The 18,933-nt window shown below is 46.6% G+C and overlaps 1 protein-coding gene across 1 annotated transcript in view; it reads left to right on the forward strand.

Moving 5' to 3' along the window:
• Positions 1–1,954: 1,954 nt before the first annotated feature.
• The window catches only part of LOC122389447, a 41,147-nt gene continuing 24,168 nt past the window's right edge, over positions 1,955–18,933 (forward strand). Inside the window, exon 1 of the mRNA XM_043381523.1 lies at positions 1,955–2,419. The gene's annotated coding sequence lies outside the window, so the exon portion shown is untranslated. The remainder of the gene's footprint in view (positions 2,420–18,933) is intronic.

The following is an 18,933-nucleotide window of genomic DNA, read 5'->3' on the forward strand; positions in this document are numbered from 1 at the left end:
AAAAGGTCAGGGTCTTTTTTAGGACCTTTTAAGATAACAAGAAGCTTATTTCAACATCAGAAATAGCCAAGCCCCCAAGTTATCAGAAACAACCACTGTAACGGGCAAGGCTGTAGCCACCAAGAACTGGCTGGACCAGAAGTTCCGTTCCCGGGCCGAATAATCAGCTGCCTCACCGCCTGCCCCTGGCCAGCGCGAGGCCCCGATCTGTCACCGCTAGCCTTCTGGTTTTGGTCAGTAGCTCTCGCAGAGCTGAGGAAGACTCAAGTCGCATCACTTTGGGGGCTGAAGAGCACAATGCAAGGCTTTGCCGACAGTCTTGACGCTGAAGGTGACAACGGGCTGTGAGGCACCTCCGGACACGTGCCGAAACGGTGCATCAAAAGAAGGGGCGGATATGTGGAATAGGTTTGAGTGACGGTGATATCATTTTTATATATTCAAATGTCCAACAATCGCGGATGAAATGATGTGCAAATGTTCATAGAAAACATTGTTATTATGTGCATTAGGACCTTTAACTTTTTGACACTTTTAGTGAAACACCCTGTATACCCTCAGCAATGTAACTTCTATCACAATATGTATTTTGCAGTGGCTAAGAATTGACTGAACTTGGACTGAAATGCCATTTCCCATTATTTTCCATCAGAATTTACCAAATATTTTAATTTTGGGGTAGAGTAATAGCAAATAGAAGTTCGGTCAAATTTCGGTCAAATTTTGGCTTGGGATGTAATCGGTCGGTATTCGGTCGGAAATTTTTCCCAAATTTTGGTTTCGGTCGGTATCGGTCAGACATTTTTTGGAAAATGACATCACTAATTTGTAGTTCTTACGTCACGTAATGCTAAGCAAGCCCGTAGCTATTTTTATATATTTATATGGCCTTGTCTCGGGGCAATCTCTTTCGGTAAAATAAAGCCATTGCAGAGCTAAGGGCGGCAGGATAGAGTGGAGACATTTGACTGAGCAAACATCGGGCTGGAGCAAACCACGGGCTGGTGCGCAGCAGTGGCTTTTTTTGCACTACAGGACGGGCCCACTCCTATCTTCGTGCTGTTGTTTTAGACATTTATGATCTTGTTTAATTGTCGGAACGCCTCTTGGATGTAGGGCATTGTTTCAACTTGAATATTTGTATTGGAGGGGGTCGCAAATGCGCGACTTGTATGAGCGGTCTGGGTGGCAGGTGTCACACAAAAAATGTGGTCTATGAGATAGCCTGTGAGCTGTGTGAAAAAGTAAAGACGCGGAATATTTATATCGGAGAGACAAGACGAAGCGTGCGACTGAGATTTAACGAGCACCTCCGAGACGCGCGGCACAGAAACCCGGACACTCCCCTCGGCGACCACATGACTACCTGCCACCCAAACGAACAAACAGACATCACCAACTGCTTCCGCATCAACATCTTGACGGTATGCAAAGACGGCCCAAACAGGAAAATCGCAGAATCGCTATTTATTCGAGACCGCAGACCATCGCTGAACACCCAAACCACATCATGGCCGATATTATAACCGGCGGCTGAAGGAGTTGCCAGTCCGAACGGTGACCGACAGATGGCCTACCGAGACAGGTGGCGCTGCAGGTCACCTCGCGCGCCAACTGGTGTCATTTCAAACCTCCGTCTGGCGTCAGTTGGTGCCTCGCCGCGGCGACCATCGGAGGTGGTCTTCCTCCCCCTCCTACCTCCCCTCTCATCACCTGAGGATGGCCTAGGGCCGAAAATTTGTGCACACTTCTCTTCGTCGTCCTCTCTTCGTCGTCTTCTCCTCATCATCGTCGACTACAGCATCGTCTTCACATCATCTGGAGGTCAGTCTGGTTACAAATATTCAAGTTTAGACATTTATCTCTCAAAAGTGTGTGGAGTGTGGAGCGCAGAAGTTCTAGCCTTTCTTGTAGCAAGCATTATTTACATCGTTCACACAGGCATGCGGTACAGTATATCTTCAGGCGGCAGGCGCAAGCTGCAGTGTCACCATTGCGGCAGTCGTCCAACATACCAGCGCTTGGAGATGTGCGGTACAGCATAGCTACAGGCGCACGCCGTAGTGCCATCTAGCGGCGGCTCAAAAGTATAGTAGCTTCACGACAATTCTTAGCTACAAGACTAAACGGACAATACGACAACTTAGCGAACAAGGAAGTCCGGCAGCGTACGTGCCTGGGTGTCGGTATCGTCGGTATTGGACGGGAGCTCGCCTTTGGTTCGACAGCTGGCCGGGTTCTGCCTTTGACCGCCGAGTGGCGCCACCGTCTGCCCGTCGACCGTCCTCGTGGGTCCGCCGATCCGGCGACAGTGTACGGTGAAGTGCCGCCGTCGCCGGGCACACCTCTGCCCCAGTTTGGTACTCCAGAGTGTACCGTGGTCTGGCTGCGTCCGCGGCCTTCTGAGAGTCCAGCACAGGTCAGTCATAGTCGCTGCTGTCATGTTTGGCTAATCTGCATTGAAGGAAAATCGATGTGCAATATCAGTTCTTCTTGGGGCCTTCTTGCACTCGCTGGTACTAAAAGGTACATTTTTTGTTTCTTTCTTTTTTGGGGGAGGGGATAAACGAATGGTCGATATCTGCTGACCAGCAACAAGGGCTGTTGAGTCATGAGTGAATGGGAAGAGGTCGAGGATCCGACACGTGGATATATTTCTTTCTTTTTGCTTGGGGGATGATGGTGGTAAATGTTCATATTTAAGTCATTAGGAGCAGGGGAATGCCGTCTGGCGACTGGCATGCTGTAATCCATGCACGCTCTTTGGGCCTCGGTTCAGCGGCCCCATACGTTACTTGAGCCGTAAGTAGTGCACGCATTTACATAGGCGAATTGATTACCTACACCATCGGACTAAAACATCAACCTAACATTCACGAGTATATCAAGGTAGCTCTTGATTCAATGTCCTTGCCAAAGTTTCCGACCGACTGAAAAACCATTGGCATAAATGTTTTAAAGTGATACTGAGGTACATTTGCAAATGTTTTTTGCAAATGTGCAAATGTTTTGAAGTGAGAGCAAAGTATAATATCAAATAGTTGGCTACCAACGAAAATCATCGATCTCATGTTCACAAATCCTCATCTGAATGATTTTATCATTCACTAACATGTTTGTGCAATGCGCTCCCCCACCCCTGATTGTAACAAAGCCAGTTATTTTAACCCGCACGGGGCTGGGGGGGGTACATTTTACCCCCCTCGCAAGTTTTTGCAATATCTCAAAAACGGCGACACGCAGCGCCGCCAAACTTTCAGTACCTTTTTTACATCAATTTGACACGTTTCCTGAAAATTTGAGCGAAATCCGTCGGAAATTTTTGAGAAATTGACGTTTTAGTGACGTCATGTTCGCCATTTTCGCCTCAAAAACGACAAAATTTCAAACGCCGCTAACATCTTCATTTTTAAAGGAACCAAGACGTAACAAAAAAGTTATACGTAATTCTACTTTGTCTATCAAATGGCTATCTTGGTTTTTTGAAACTTTGGGATTTTGGCCCAAATTTTCCAAAAAAACTGATTTTTTTAAAATAATCATAAAATCAAAAATTTTGAGTGTATCGAAAAACCCGGATGATATTTCAGAAGAGTGGTCTACGTGCACCTACATAACAATTTTTAGAAGAATCGGTTCAAAAATGTGGGAGTTATTAAACATTGTATGCCGTCACGACACACAAAAAAAAAATTGAAAAATGATTTTTTTGGAAGTTCTAGACCTCGTACGGAAACAAAAATAGCACCATTCGATTAGCCGTGAAAAACTGCATCAGTTAGATACCTTTTCAGGCCTTAACAACCAACTTCAAAATTTGACCCCACTTGACCTGACCTTGACCTGACCTCGACCTGAAATCCATCCAGAAGTGGTCCATATCACTTATTGAGTGTGCCTATTGAATTCTATTAGTAAAATGACCCATAAAACATGTGTCGCACATGCCCTTTTCTATATTTTGTTTTTGGTGACCTGACCTGACCTGACCTGACCTTGACCTTGATCTCTTAATGATATTGTATGCAACGAATATTTTCTTGGTAGCCTAAGAACACGTTTTGGGCAATCAGTCTCAGTCCACGACTCCATTCTTCGGCAACTACGGTGCAAGGCCGATACTGTAGGAACTTGCAATTTGTACCCTTGACCTGCCCTTGACCTTGACCTCAAACTTTAAATTAAGTACATGTTTTTAGTTGTTCGTGATGAGATCTTTCGATTGGCGTTTGAATTTTCCAAATCGGACCATTAGTTCGGGAGATAACAGGGGGGTAAAATTTACACCCCCCAGCCCCGCGCGTTCGGCTGGAGACCCCAGCCCCGCGCGGGTTAGAAGACGAGTCACTCTTGAACATCCTGCTCTTGTATGTAGATACCTACAAATACGGTTGCCCCTGTTTCCATAGCGGTCTGCTACCGAGCCCTCGGTCTGCTATCTGCATTCAGTGCATTGCACTCGCACTCATCTGCATTCACCCTCGCGTGGCATGGATCACTCAGCGCGAATAGTTACTCTCCGTCACGAGAGAAAAGCCCTCCCAAGCTGGGCTGGTGGAGTAGCTCCTACTAAACCACGAACAGACTTGGTAAACTCCAATTATCAAAAACATGTTTTTGCACATTTCTCGTTTTAGAAACACCATTAATGAAGCGCAGTTTTTATATTGTATGGAATTCAGTGACGTATAGATGAGCGTAACGCACCCAAAGCTCTGATTAAGACATTACAATCTCATATTGCAAATATCGAATTAGCTGGAGCTGAACAAACTACGAAGTATTCCAGTTCTGCATGTTCCGAAACATGACAGGCAAATGCAAATGGCATGGCTCTAGAGACCATGTTTGAGTTTCTGCGACTCAAGGCATTCCTATCAAATGCATATTAACCAAGTAGCAAGCGTCTATAAAGTATTATTGGACCCTGGACGCTTATCGGTACGCTCCTTTGGAAATATCAAACAAACTTGTGGTAGATTTCCAGACAAACACCACAACACCAGGCATATAGACATAGTTAGATACCTAACATGAATCTATTCATGTTATCTATGATATAGATTATAGATTTAACTCCAACCCGCACTGAAATCACCGGCCTGGACAATGCAGCAAACAAGCCTCCTGCCATTCGACTCGTCTACCAAATTCCCCAAGGAAATAACGCGACTTGATAACTCAAAACGGTCGGATCGCCCACGCACGGACCTGACCTGATGACCAAAGTCCTTAGGTCTCACCTTCCAGTTCAGGAACCTTACTAGTACGATCAACCGTGCGTACAACGTAAGCACTTAGTAAGGGAGAGTGGGGCACATTCGTGCATGGGGCACATTCGTTTTCAGCAGTTTATGGGAACACGAGTGACTGCAAGAGCTAAAGGTAAATTATGAAAATATGCAGTCAATCATTGCCGCCCTTCGGTTACTGTAGAAGACAACACTGTACCTGCTGTCATGCTTGATAAAAACGCAAATTTGTCATATTCGTGGGCTTTCCAAACTTTTCGCATATCATCCATTTTCGTGATCCTGACTCGGAAATGTGGTTTAACTTTTCAAAATTGAGTCCGAAGAAGCTCACTCTATTCACGGAGTGAGTCATTTTTTCAATAAGTCATTTTTTCAATAAGAAATTTTGAATTTTATTACAAATAACGTTGTGGGGCAGGTTCGTGCACGCACTGCCTAGGGGCACATACCTGCATATTTTTTTCGTTTTTACGTTTTATGACTTTATCTGTAGTAGTGACGCTCGCCTGACTCAGTCTCGGCTGCTTGCGACGTCGTGACAAGTAATTCACGTGACCTTGGAGAGGTACGGAGGCGGGTCGATGGCCGGCGATTGACGCATTCTTGTTGGCCAGCCCATTTTTTCCACATATGTTGTGCAATGCATTCTTGTGGAAAGGAATCAAGTAAAATGACCCCCTGCCCATTTCTTTTGGTAAATTTCTGGCAATGCCCGGTAATTCATCCAATTTTGCAAGGTGCACGGAAGTGCCCCACCCCATGCACGAATGTGCCCCATACCTGGGGCAGTTTCGTGCAAACGTTAAGAGTTATTAAAAGTCATTTTTTTCTAATAGAAGCGGTAACTTAAGAGGATAAATTTTAAAGAGTAAAAATATCTGCAATAGTTCCTTTCCATACTACATATGTACAATCAACAATTTTGCCGCTGCACTAATCAAAGAACAGATATATGGAATTATCCATTTCTTGTACGAATGTGCCCCACTCTCCCCTACATATTAAACATGCATTAACCCTCAAACAGCTTCATCGGAATATTTGCCACTGTAACTGTACCAGTTGAGTGGTGGGGCTTAAATGCGGAATTGATAATAGCCGTTTTCACGACGGGCTATCCGGCGAATGCACCTGATTTGACCAAATCTGCACCTAATTTCTTTTGCAGGAAATCTCTTCATTTTATTAATTTATTTCAGTGTTCTAATCGATGATGCTCTCTGATCCAGAATTGGAGGATCAAAAGCATGCGATAGCATGCATCCGGAAATTCCCATTGGTGGGTCGCTGAAAAAAAGTTCGGCTGGCTGAACCAATGGCTGAACCTGTTCCGGAAATTCCCATTGGTGGGTCGCTGAAAAAAGTTCGGCTGGCTGAACCAATGGCTGAACCTGTTTGTCAGTGAGTATGTGAGTATGTGAGTGAGTTTGTCCAAGCTTTTTTTGGACCTGGAGTCAAAATGGGTGGACCGATGGGGACGAAAGTGGGACCGTTTGATTCGTCTCCGGCGAGGTAAGCTTTTGGTGCTGGCCTCGGTTCGCTCGGTGCTTCGTGGCACATGCTATTCCGCTTCAAAGTTTCGGTGACACGAAATTTTTTGTCAAGGCTACAGGTCAACCCGAGGTCACGGACAAAGCCATACTGGCGGGACACATCGGTAACACCTTGAACCAGTTTCCAGGGGGGTCACCGGCTGCGAGGGGTGCAGGCTGCACGTGCTGGGGTCGGAAAACCGTTTTGACGTGAGGTCCTCTGGCTCAAAGAAATTTTAAGCTATCAATCTCAAAATCGGTTCAATGGTAGTCCCAGGCAAGGCCTCCAAAATAATGCACATTTCATTGGGCTATGGATCCTCCAATTCTGGCCCAAGGCAACGCACGAGCGCTGCCGGCATCTAGTAATATGACAAAGCAGGCGTATAAGCAATTAGTGCAACCCTAGCTGACAGCTGCTAAGAGACACACTGAACCTGATTTGACCAAATCTGCACCTAATCTGTACCAGATGTGCACCAAATGTGTACCAGATGGCCGTCGTGAAAACGGCTAATAGTGATTATATGTAATATCTGCACATGCAGGGGCTAAAGTCATAGTACCCTAATGAACATAAGGCGATCGACCGTATAATACGCATTTGAATGCGTATACGAATGCGTTGCTGCCTTCATGGACATGGACTTCATACGCTTATACTTCTAATCTTCATTTTCCCGGAAAATCTATGTACAATGTAGTTTGTGGAGAAAAGCCATGTGTTAAGACCTTTTGACCTTTCTACATCCGGGATATACTATACCACTGCATTAAGTAATCTGATGGATACCGCCATGTAATTACAATATGGGCCACGTGCAGGGACGTAGCCAGGGGGTGGGCACGGGGGCCATGCCCCCCCCCCCCTGAAGGCAAAAATAAGAAATAAAAAATAAAAATAAATAAAAACAGCTGCACCGTACTCCCAAAAATAGTGGGCCAAATCCGAGGAGTTTTCCTTTTTGGAGGGGGTACGGCGCCAAGGCCTGTGGCCTGTGAGGTCTGTGGCCCCTCCCTGAGCAAACTCCTGGCTACGTGCCTGGGCACGTGCTTGCTTGAGTCTATCCGAGGGCCTGCCTTTTTACCGACCGTGATGCACTTGGCATGGAGCACCCACTCCATATGAGACCTGCCAATCCGGCTCTCCACCCGATCGTCTCGGATGGCTCAGTCCGGTCGGCACTGGAAGCATTGGCCCAGGCACACGTCCGTCAGCAGCCGGTAGGTAATATCAGAATTCAGAACCGACCGGCCGGCAGTCGCCGAGAGCGTTGTCGCCGCTAATGCATACTGTTTGACATCCAGTGGGAGATTGGCGGACCGGGATCGGGATTCATGACAGACATGACGCGACTGTCGCCGGCGAGATCAGTAGGTACTCAGCCCGCGGCCGGACGGGAGGCTGCGCGGTGAGCCGCTCAGTTGGCAGTGATGAGCAGCTGGCAGCGGCTCTGATCCAGGGCGGCTGACCGCCCATTCACGGAACCTTGAACTCTGTTTGACAGGAATCGGGGGCAATAAAATTGCCAGCTATAATAACTCCCATACCCTGGTCATATCTTCGGCTGGCCGGGAAACAGCTGCCATCCATAGCTATACGTATGGTGGTAGTATTGCCGCCGTTGTCTGATCGCCGCTGCCGCCTGGTCTGCGGCTGTTTGTTCTGCCGTGGTCTGGGATGGTCAGGGCTAGTGTAGCCGCGTTCTATTGCGGCCGCTGCCGTGGTCTGTGACTGTTCCTGACGTGATCTGTGACTGTTCCTGCCGTGGTCTGGGGCTGCTGCCGTGGTCTGGGGCTGCTGCCGTGGTCTGGGGCGGTCCGGGATAATGCTGCCGCGGTCTATTGCGGCCACTGGCGAGATTTGTGACCGTTGCTGCCGTGGTCTCTGACCTTTGCTGCTGTCGTGGTCTGGGCGGCTGCTGTCGTGGTCTGGGTTGTTTTTTTTTTGCTGCCGTGGTCCAGAGTAGCAACTGCCGTGGTTTGAAATATCTGCTGCCGTGCTCTGTGACTGCTGCTGTGATCTGTGGCTGATGCTGCCATGGTCTCATGTGGCTGTTGTTCCCGTGGGCTGGGCTGTTTCTGCTGTCGTGGTCTGGGCTGTCTTGGTCTGGGGCGCCGAAGGGTGACATCTCCAGCCGTGCCGGTCTGAGCCTCCTCCCGGGCGGTCAAGGCTGGCTCGGGTCGATTGTGCCGGGTCTGTCGACAGCTCTGACCCCAGTGGAAGTGTGACACTCGGCGCGGCTGGCAGCGCGTCCAGTGCCGCCTTAGTGTCGGCCCCAGCTGTGCCGGACGCGCCAGATGAACGGCGGCAGGGGAGGGGCGGTCGAAGGGGACACGTCAGCTGGCGCCAATGGTCGTGCCGGACCAGCGCGCTCGTCTGCCAACAAACTGAGGTCGCCCATAGCTGAATGAGATGTTGCTCTATACGTCTACCATATTATTGGTGGGGAAGCGGGGGTTCGATCCCTGCCAGTTTTTCAGTTCTCTAGAACAAAGGCTTGAGCTGATTCACCGACGTGAACTTTGGTGACTTGTTATGAAATTTTATTTGAAGGATGATGTCAAAAGTATGAGTTAATATCTTGCGCAGAGGCGTCTCAAGCGTCAGCTTCACGGGAGCATAACTTTGCCAAGCTTCGGCTCTCAATGATGTTCGCCGCTGATAGCCAGGTTTGGTTTGTGAGTTTGCATCGACAAAAAGTTTGTTGTTCTCGTCATATTCATACTATGAAAATCGCACAGGTGGTCTTAGGTAAAAGGGCTGAGGGGATGTTTGATTAAATGTAAATACTGGATGTAGTGAGTCACATGTAACATTTTTGTCCAATGCGGACATAACATGACACCATTCACATATGTATGGTGCTATATTGTAGTAGATTTTGCACATGCTGCACTGGCTGATTAAGGTGCCTAAAGAAAATTGAATGAACTCATTTTCATTTGTCTGTCTGAAACCCTATTATTTTTTAAGTATGTGCAGCAAAAATCCGAATAGGTAGGTAAATAGGATAGGGGTATTTGTGCAGGTTTTTCTTAAGCTTGAAACCAATCGTCTCTAAAACAACAAACTTCCGAATGAGTTTCCAAGCATTTAATGAAAATAGCCGTTTTCACGACGGGCTATCCGGCGAATGCACCTGATTTAACCAAATCTGCACCTAATTTCTTTTACAGCAAATATATTCATTTTATGAATTTATTTCAGTGTTTTAATCGATGATGCTCTCTGATAATATGACAAAGCAGGCATATAAGCAATTAGTGCAACCCTAGCTGATAGCTGCTAAAAGTCACACTGAACCTGATTTGACCAAATCTGCACCTAATCTGTACCAGATGTGCACCAAATGTGTACCAGATGGCCCTCGTGAAAACGGCTAATGTCGACTTTTTTACTTTTCCAGTCTTTTGAACCCCGACTTGGCTTCTTTTTAAATTTGCTTTAACAGTATTAGACACAGCTAGAAATATTAAAAAGTATAATTATCATTCTTTATACACACAATTTCTGAGATCTGAAGAATCTTCCGAGCTCTCGCTTTATCCGAAATTGTCTATCGGACAGTAGAGCTATCAACCTAAGCGACAAGTTCTGCTTTGCATGGGCTTTTGTTCTGTTTACTAGTTTTTGAATGATCAAACATCGATAATGTAGTTAACGGTGAGAGAAATCACACGCCGTTTCCTGCATTAAAATCGGTCTTACATTTCTCGTATCAAGGGGGACCGGACTAACCGGCCCCCAGCCCCCATCAGCTCTCGCACTCATGTACAGAGCCCAGCAGTAATGGGGCTAAGTCGGTGCTCGCTTGAACCCGCTCCCGCGCCCGGTTGGGCCTCTGAGCTAACTTCGCCATGGTGGGTGGGGGGACCTTATGCGACCTGGGGAAAAAAATACACACGATGCAAAATTGCTGTATCATAAGCTATACCAAGTTTCGTGGCCCTGCGCGTCGCGGTTTTCTTTACACTTGCAAAAATGGCAGGTGTGCAAAATGGCAAGTGTGGCCAAAAAGCTCCCCACCCCCACTTCACCACCACCACCCGGGCGAAGGTTCAACGGTGGGGCAGCGTTTGCCTGAAGATAGGAAAATTGGCGTGGTATCCTGATACATTTTCAATGTAAAATTTGTCCACACTACTTAACGAATAATAACATCTCGTTTCTGTCCTCGTAATTGCAAATCATGTTACCGACACCATGGCGTATTTCTTACCTTGTTAAGGATGCATATAACCAAATAATAAGTTATATCAGATTCAGTGTCCTTGCCTGCATCATAAAATAACATTCTACCTAAATACAAGCAAGTTTATTTTATTCAAAGTACTTATGTGCGTAACGATCTACATTTAATGTACACGTTAATATGTATTACAAACATTCTACCTAAATACAAGCAAGTTTATTTCATTCAAAGTACTTATGTGCGTCACGATCTACATTTAATGTACACGTTAATATGTATTACATATTTGTATATTTTTCGATAAGATGTAAGTGTTAAGAACTTGATCGGAAAATGATTGCATGCGTAAGGGAAGGAGGAACAGCGACCCCCTAAGCTCTCGTGCATATCAACAGAAACCAAATGCCTGTCTTTAGACTATCTTCAGACAATTTCCTCAAATATCATAGTATAAAATCAGCAAAATTTTAAATCATTTTAATTTGGGGGACAATTAAAAAGTTAGGCTTTTCATGGCAATACCGCCCACGGGGTAATGGCGCCACCCCGATATCAGATCATCATAAGAATAATATGTGACCATTTTGGCGGTTGTATTTTGTGCAAAACAAAGTGGTATCAACTTCTTTGGTTCACACGAGAGTACTTTAATCAGGTCATATCAGGTTTACAAGCGAAATACTTTGGATCCAAGCTAAACTGCAGCTAGCGCGATCAGATGATTTTCCGTCGTCCCCTTGGGCCACCTGGTGTATTGCCGAAAGTGGATTACGTGCAGAAAAGCGTCTAAATTGCGTAAAAAGTTAGTTTTCCATTCATCTTCCATCAGTAGCGGTGGAACACCTTCAATTAAGGAGGGCACTGCCGACTTTTGGTCCCATTCTTTCCATGCAATGCCCATAGGGCTAAAGTTAAAATGCCTAAATCATAGGGGGCACGGTGCCCCGGTGCCCTCCCCGTTCCGCCGCCTATGTCTTCCATCAAACGGTCTGGATCCCATTTGCACGATGGCTCCTGCTCCTCTGTTCATGCCCCGGTCAAGTTTGATGTACTTAGGTGAAAATGGCCATTGCATACAAGGCTATACTGGTATATATGATAATGCATAGGGGCAATAACGCCTAACCGGGCGGCGTTACCCCACGCGATGCCCTGACAACATCGAGCGTCATTACAGGTGTGAGGTGTAAGCACTATAATGGAACCGCGCGTTGATAGCCTCGCTTGTCTGGATAGATGGCTTTGAGTACATGATTGTAAGCATGTATGTAAGCATGCATGTAAGCATGATTTTGTGTTTGGACCACTTTAATGACAATAAAATAGATATAGTGAATAAAGAAAGTGACAAGGAAGTCATTTGCCAGCAAAATTGTGCAAAATCACGGAAATGACATGCAAAACAACCAAAATCACCTTGCACAGCCGATTGCCGCCATGTCACCAATTAATGACACAGCAATCTGATCATCAAGGATGTTTGTTTTACGAAAAAGTAGGGTGGGCGGCATTAGCCGATGGGCGGCTTTCCCCCGTCTTCCTCAACCTGCAACTGCTTAATGTAAAAAGAACCCTATGTTTGTTTCAGACGGCACTGGCGCGCATATGCCACACTTTAGAAGTAACTTTCCCTTGGTAGGAAGAGAAAAACATCGGGACCAGACACATCGTCAAACTTTGCCGAGTTTTGCGACTTTGGGCAGAAGGTTTGCAGTATCTCTTGCCACTACCCACTGGATGTTGTAGCATGGATATACAGGCTGTTCTTTGTCTCACTGGTTTTCGATAGAATTGTTTGTCTTCCTAGTCCTAATAACAAATGTGTCACATGCATGAATAAATGCAATAAAAGCAGTAGAGGAGAGCACATTCTTAGAATCAACGTCGACCCGATGGCACTCAGCCTCCCAGTCCTCCTCCCCCCCCCCCCCGACACATACTGCTTCTTTCTCTCGCCCACGTTATCAGCTCTAGAGGCCTGAGAGATGAAAGCGACAATATTCAGTTGGCACTCGTAGTCACAGCACATAGCGAGAGATGAGATTTATATATCAACGTGTGATATACCAAACATCTTTGCAGGATAGGCTGCTACACCGAGAGCATACGCTCTTTTTTCGCGAAGTTGCGGCTCAATTAGTTGCGAAACGGCGAGAGTATTGTACCCCCAAAATACAGTCCTTCCCCTCCTCCGCCGAGTCTGGCGAAAGAGGGAGCAGCAAACCTCCACTGCCGCTTCATTGCCATTGTCATCGCCAGGAAGCCGCATCCTGTTTTATTTCTAGCGTAACATCGGCACAGTCTGCCTCGACATGCCCCATGTGGATTGGCCGTCAGGCAGGCGTCTTTCGCTTTCTGATTAATTACTAGTCGCATACGGATAGATACTCTTGTATTGGCTCCACTCAGATGCACACATGCTAGTGAAATATGGCGATAACAGCATGCTTGTTAACCCGCGCCCCAGTGGCGGTCTCAGCCAACTTCGCCCTAGTGGGGGGGGGGGGGAAGGGGCATATGTTACCACCCACCTCTAACTAAAAAAAAACTAAGAGGGCTAGAAAGACGTCGTAAAAAGCAGTCGATAGCTATCAATGCGTACGTTTAAAAGTATTTCGGTCATTTTTCATCTTAGAGCAATATTGGGGTCACTGGAGGTCATCAAAGGTCAAAATTTGCCAAATGTCATATTTTTCAAAAAACATGCAGTTATCTCAGGAACTATGATAGCTAGAAAAACACATAGAAAAGCAATCGATAGCTTTTGAACTCTCCTTTTCATTACGTCATCATTAAAATTGACTTCAGGTCAACGGTTAAGCCTCCATAGGTCAAATATTGTTAAGCTGTTTTTGGATAAAACTTTTTCACGAATTTCTTTTGAACCAGCAAAGATGAAGAATTGGCAATGGCACTATCATGTTTCTCTTCTTCAGCCGCTTTTAAACACATATTTTTTTACCTGGAAAGGTCAAGGTCAAATTTTGACCTCAGGTCAAGGTCACGTCGTGACCCAAATAGGACATGTTGCATAACATTCGATGCGTCTCGACAAGACAAACACAATGAAGCCATCCCCAGCGTTCTATCTCTTTCCATTCGGGAGTTATTGGCAAAAATCTGTTTGTAGCCTCAAATGACCTCGGATGACCTTTCTAGAGGCTATCATCAAAAAAGACACCTTGATCGTCACGGGTGGTTCAAATCATTGTGATTCTGAAATATTTGGACTGTGCCTTGCGTACACACGGATTTAGAGACATTTTCATTTTTCTCCATTGACTTATAATGGAAAGGTCACGCCACTGTCCTGACCTTAGGTCACGGATATAAAAAAATCCGAGATATACAAATTATAGGTGCCCATAACATCATGCAATCCACCAAGTTTAAAACCTCTCTTACAAACACTGCAGGCTGGACATGATTGCAAACTTTTTTAGGCTTGGTCAGTTAACTTGACCTGGTGACCTGACCTGACATGACCTGGGGTCAAAAATTTCACAACTTGTCCAAAATTGATGTACAGAAAGCTATCCCAAGCGGCGCGGCGCTAGCGCCGCAGCTTTTTATTCACACGCAAAAAAAAACGCGACAGGGTGGTAACATATGCCCCCCCCCCCCCCACTGGAGTGAAGGTTAAGGCAACCCATTCAAAGCAATGAGCTTTTCATGCTTTTTCAGTTTAGGCACTGTAGAGCTCAGTCCAAAGAGTAAACAGGGCTGGCGTACAGTATCTGTGCGTTCGTTCGGCTCTCATACCCACTGCTCCGAGTGTTCGCTCCGCTACATCAAGGAGCGGAGTTCTGCTTTCACGTCGGTCTCGATCGATCAGTCTGAGAAAATCGGCGCGCACACCCGGCACCAGTACTGCAGTTGTGACCGTCAGACAGTGTGTCGGACGGAACAGACTGTACTCGTAATCACGGTCAGCGCTGATGTCTAGGATGATGCCCGTGCGTATAGCCAGCGATGGGGACCGGATGCAGAGTGATTAGAGGCGTAGTAACAATATGTAATTGTGTAATGGTATACGGGAAACCACGTCATCCTTAGAGAGACGGGAGCGGTGACTGGGAGATAAGAAATGGAGACCGGGAAACAGAGAGGCAGGCTCCAGATACTCGGAACTCAGAACGATCCCGTGGGTCGCGTCCGTTCTGACCGTCGTCCCACGGGTCAACAGGAGCGGCCGATATCGGACCCGCTGTCACCGAACAGCTATCAAATTAATCCCACACGTGGTGTGATGCGTCGCGGCAGCTACCAGCCATTATGGATTTCCCGGGCGGAGCGTTTGTCAATATTCGGTCAGTCCGGTAGACTGGACAGTAAAGGCGCCAATCGGGCAGCCCAGTTTGGCTCCAGTGCCGGCCTACACTGAAAAGCCATCAGGTCGTTTGGCGGCTGTCGGCTGAGCTGAACCGGCCGACGTGGGCGGGTGCCGACGTGCCGCTGCATTGGTATGCAGGCTGTGACAGCTCCGCGGGGAGAGGCGGGAGGGGGAGAGAGAGGGGACTAGGACGCTACTCGGTTACCAGAGGTACGGATATAGTGCCGGAGACACAGTGATTAGAGGCCCAGTCACAAAAGAAACAGGGGAAACCACGTCACGTTCAAAGACAAGGGAATCGGACGCTGTAACTTTGAGACCGGGAACTGAAGATCGGGAAACATAGAGACAGGGCCAAAAGACTCGAAAGTCAAAGACTCGGAAATCCGAGACACGGTCACCTTGCTCAAAGTGATAGCTTGTCGCCACTTTAGGCGTACGGAATCGATGAATTACACTGCAGCTAATTCGGGTCGACTTCGGCGACCATTGATCCAAAGGCCAGTCTTTTCAGGAACGAATTCCAAATGGACTAGTTTAGTGAGTGGAACTAAACCCACACATACTATGCATGTCTTACGATGCATGAAAAACGGAGGACCAGAGTCCAGAGGAGATCCTTAGTTACGTGTGTTTTGCAGCTATGAAGGTGGGTTGCCATTAAACGGAATTTGTATGCATTTTTGTTCGGGTACTTTCATGAACTAAGTGTCACAAGCAAGCGCTGTTTTATTAATAAAAGGTTAAAGGAAATGTAAAATCCATTTTTAATGAAAATGTTACTACACAATCCTCAGTTTATGCCATATAGTCAATTGATTGGAATAATAATTGAGTTGATGGACTCCAACGACGCATTCCGGGGTTGGCGCTGGATTGAGGGGTTGGACTTGCATGTCGACTGGCGACCATCCTGAGTAGCAGTAGTGGCACCCCGGTCCCGTCAGCAGAACTGAGTCGCCCGACAATAAACTTTCTGAGACCGAACTCGGCGGAAATGAAATAAGCGTGCGTAATTATTACAACTTGGCCACCTGATCCCGCTGCCGAGACGCCATTCGGGTGATGGTGTCTCTACCCCAGCGCAGCGAAACGAGAGAAGTTCCACTCCATAACTCTCTCTTGCCTGCATTCTCACAAAATACTTGTTGTTTTTTTTAGCAAACCTGAGCTACGCTTACGGACATTGCAGGCGCATCAAACCTGAGATTAGAAGGCACCCGCAGGGTTGCTGGTACGATGTAATCAAATTTGTTTTGCTGTCGACCCAGAGGCGAGTTTTGCGCTCATCCGGGCGACATCCGGGCACTTTGTGTCCTTGTGGCGGCTATAGATGGAATGGTGCGGCCGTGGTGACCTGTCACCCCTGTGACCCCGCGACCGGCGGTCATCCCCGCCCCCCTGCCGCTCACACCTGTCAGTGTCCACAGTCCAGCGTGCCAGGATGTGCTCAGTGCTGCCCGCGCCGGCGTCCAGTTTAGCCGCTAAATTAGTCGGTGGCTATGGGCAAACAAAGCCAGGTGACATTTCCAGGACATGGCCCGGTTTCACCGATACTGTCACCGGCGTGCACTGTGCAGTACGGGTGTCCAGCCAGGCGGCTGCCTATTGCACTGCAATTCTCTGAGCCTCTTGTTACCAGCCACCGTGACCTTAAACGATAATGGATGGGATAGTCGTGCTGTGGAATGTCTATTTTTATCCTAACGAGCTTATCGATTTCCACTGGTGTGGTAGGCATGACGCGCTAAGAGCTTTATCAAATTACCTCGTCATGCATTTCAGCGAGTAACAGCGGCCTCCGCCGCGCGCCGGCAAATTTAGCAGCATAGGGTTTGATGACGAGCGAGTGGCGCGCTGTGACACATCGGCAGTGGCACGGTACTCGAGATGAGGAACTACAAGCTGCTCAGAAAGCACGCCTGACTAATTATTCGGTGGAGTGGGATTGCAGTCTCGTTCGATCATAGCACGAAGATACAACCGATCAATATGCTGACCTGCCTCTGTGATGTGAACGCGTTTTCTCTTGTCGGTGACTACGTGCGTTGTAAACATCATCAAATCAATCATCATTTATGTATAGCAATTAGCAAAGCATTCAACCATGACTTTTCAGTTTGCTTTGAAAAGTCAAGTCAAGTTAACTATTATATCAAACGTCTTTTGAGTTGACGGTGTGGGCCTTCTAAATCCTATCAACTGAAAATTATCCATGCGTTTTTTACCCATATTGATATGTCTATAGGATTCGAGCAATTGCAAGACAAGCCTGATCTAAGCTAATACAGAGATACTCGTCGAATTTCAGATCCCCTTCCAATTACATACATGATACGGCAACTATCCTTGTCAGGACCTAGTTTGCCCGATACTTGCCTGGCATTTACCGATATTGCGGTTAATTTAAGTCCCATTTTTATTTAGTTTATCTAAGCTTGGACTCCGTTGACCCAAAGACAAACAGACGATGATGCGATAAATGCCACATTTTGCTTTTTACCAATACTGTTTGACTGGCAAATAATATTTGTTAATGAAACTATGTAGGCAAACATTTAAAGAAAGAGGAAGACAGAGCGAGAAAGAGTAAGAGCGAGTGAGAGAGAGAGAGATGAATAGGATAAGTAGATTGATTCAACAAAGGCACAGCACGCACACTTAGGGTAGCCTGGGGCAAGACGCCCCAGATAATTTATTTTGCTACATAAATTGTGTCCCACATCACCTGGAAGGCTAAATTTGTGCTCAATGCGTTCTTTGGACACTTTACTTCAAATTGCACCCCTCAAATTGATCCACTTATGATCGGACTCCAAGCTAGGAAGTGATTTGTGAAGCAACCGCAAATGGGGCATTTTGCCCCAACCCCAGGGCAAAACGCCCCACGGCCTGGGGCAAGTAGCCCCATACTTTAGATTAAAGATTTAACATGGTAGTTGGCTAAATCTTATGTGGGAGGTCCGTTAGACCTCTGGAGGCACGGCACTGAAGTTAGCACATTCCATCCTGTCAGGTGCTCAGCTATGACACTATTGTATGAGCAGGTTTTTCACCTACCTCATAAGACCAAATAATAAATTATTGCAATGCAAATGTAAACAAAATACTTCCTTTGCCATCCAGTTGCTGAGAAAAATACACATAAAGGCATAGAAACTTACTGTTCGCCAGCTACCGAACATTAGAAAGTGGGTAGCCCGAACAACACATGAGGTAAAACGCCCCAGAGGCTTTTTGCCCCGCGACCTACTGGGGCGTTTTACCCCATCACGTAGTTCGGTCAGAGAACAAGGCCTTGCACTCCAGCAAGACATAATTTAACACGAACCAACCCGGCATGATAAGCGTTAGACAATAGTTATTCAAAATACATAAAAGTCGTTAACCTAATGTGGACCATAAAAGAACGCCATGATACATAATCTGACAACAAAACATAAAAATCACTCAAAAAACACATTTTTGGCTATATCTCCCGAAAGAGTCATCAAAATTTCTTTCCAGTCTGCTCATATAATGATCATATAGTGCACGTTTTATAGAAGAGATGATGTTTCCCTAGAACCCTGCCAGTTCTGAGAAACATCGGTGAGGCGTTTTACCTCGGCGGGGCG

This window comes from Amphibalanus amphitrite, unplaced genomic scaffold (genome assembly GCF_019059575.1).
Source record: "Amphibalanus amphitrite isolate SeventyFive unplaced genomic scaffold, NRLGWU_Aamphi_draft 000358F_arrow, whole genome shotgun sequence".
In the NCBI taxonomy this organism is placed as follows: domain Eukaryota; kingdom Metazoa; phylum Arthropoda; class Thecostraca; order Balanomorpha; family Balanidae; genus Amphibalanus; species Amphibalanus amphitrite.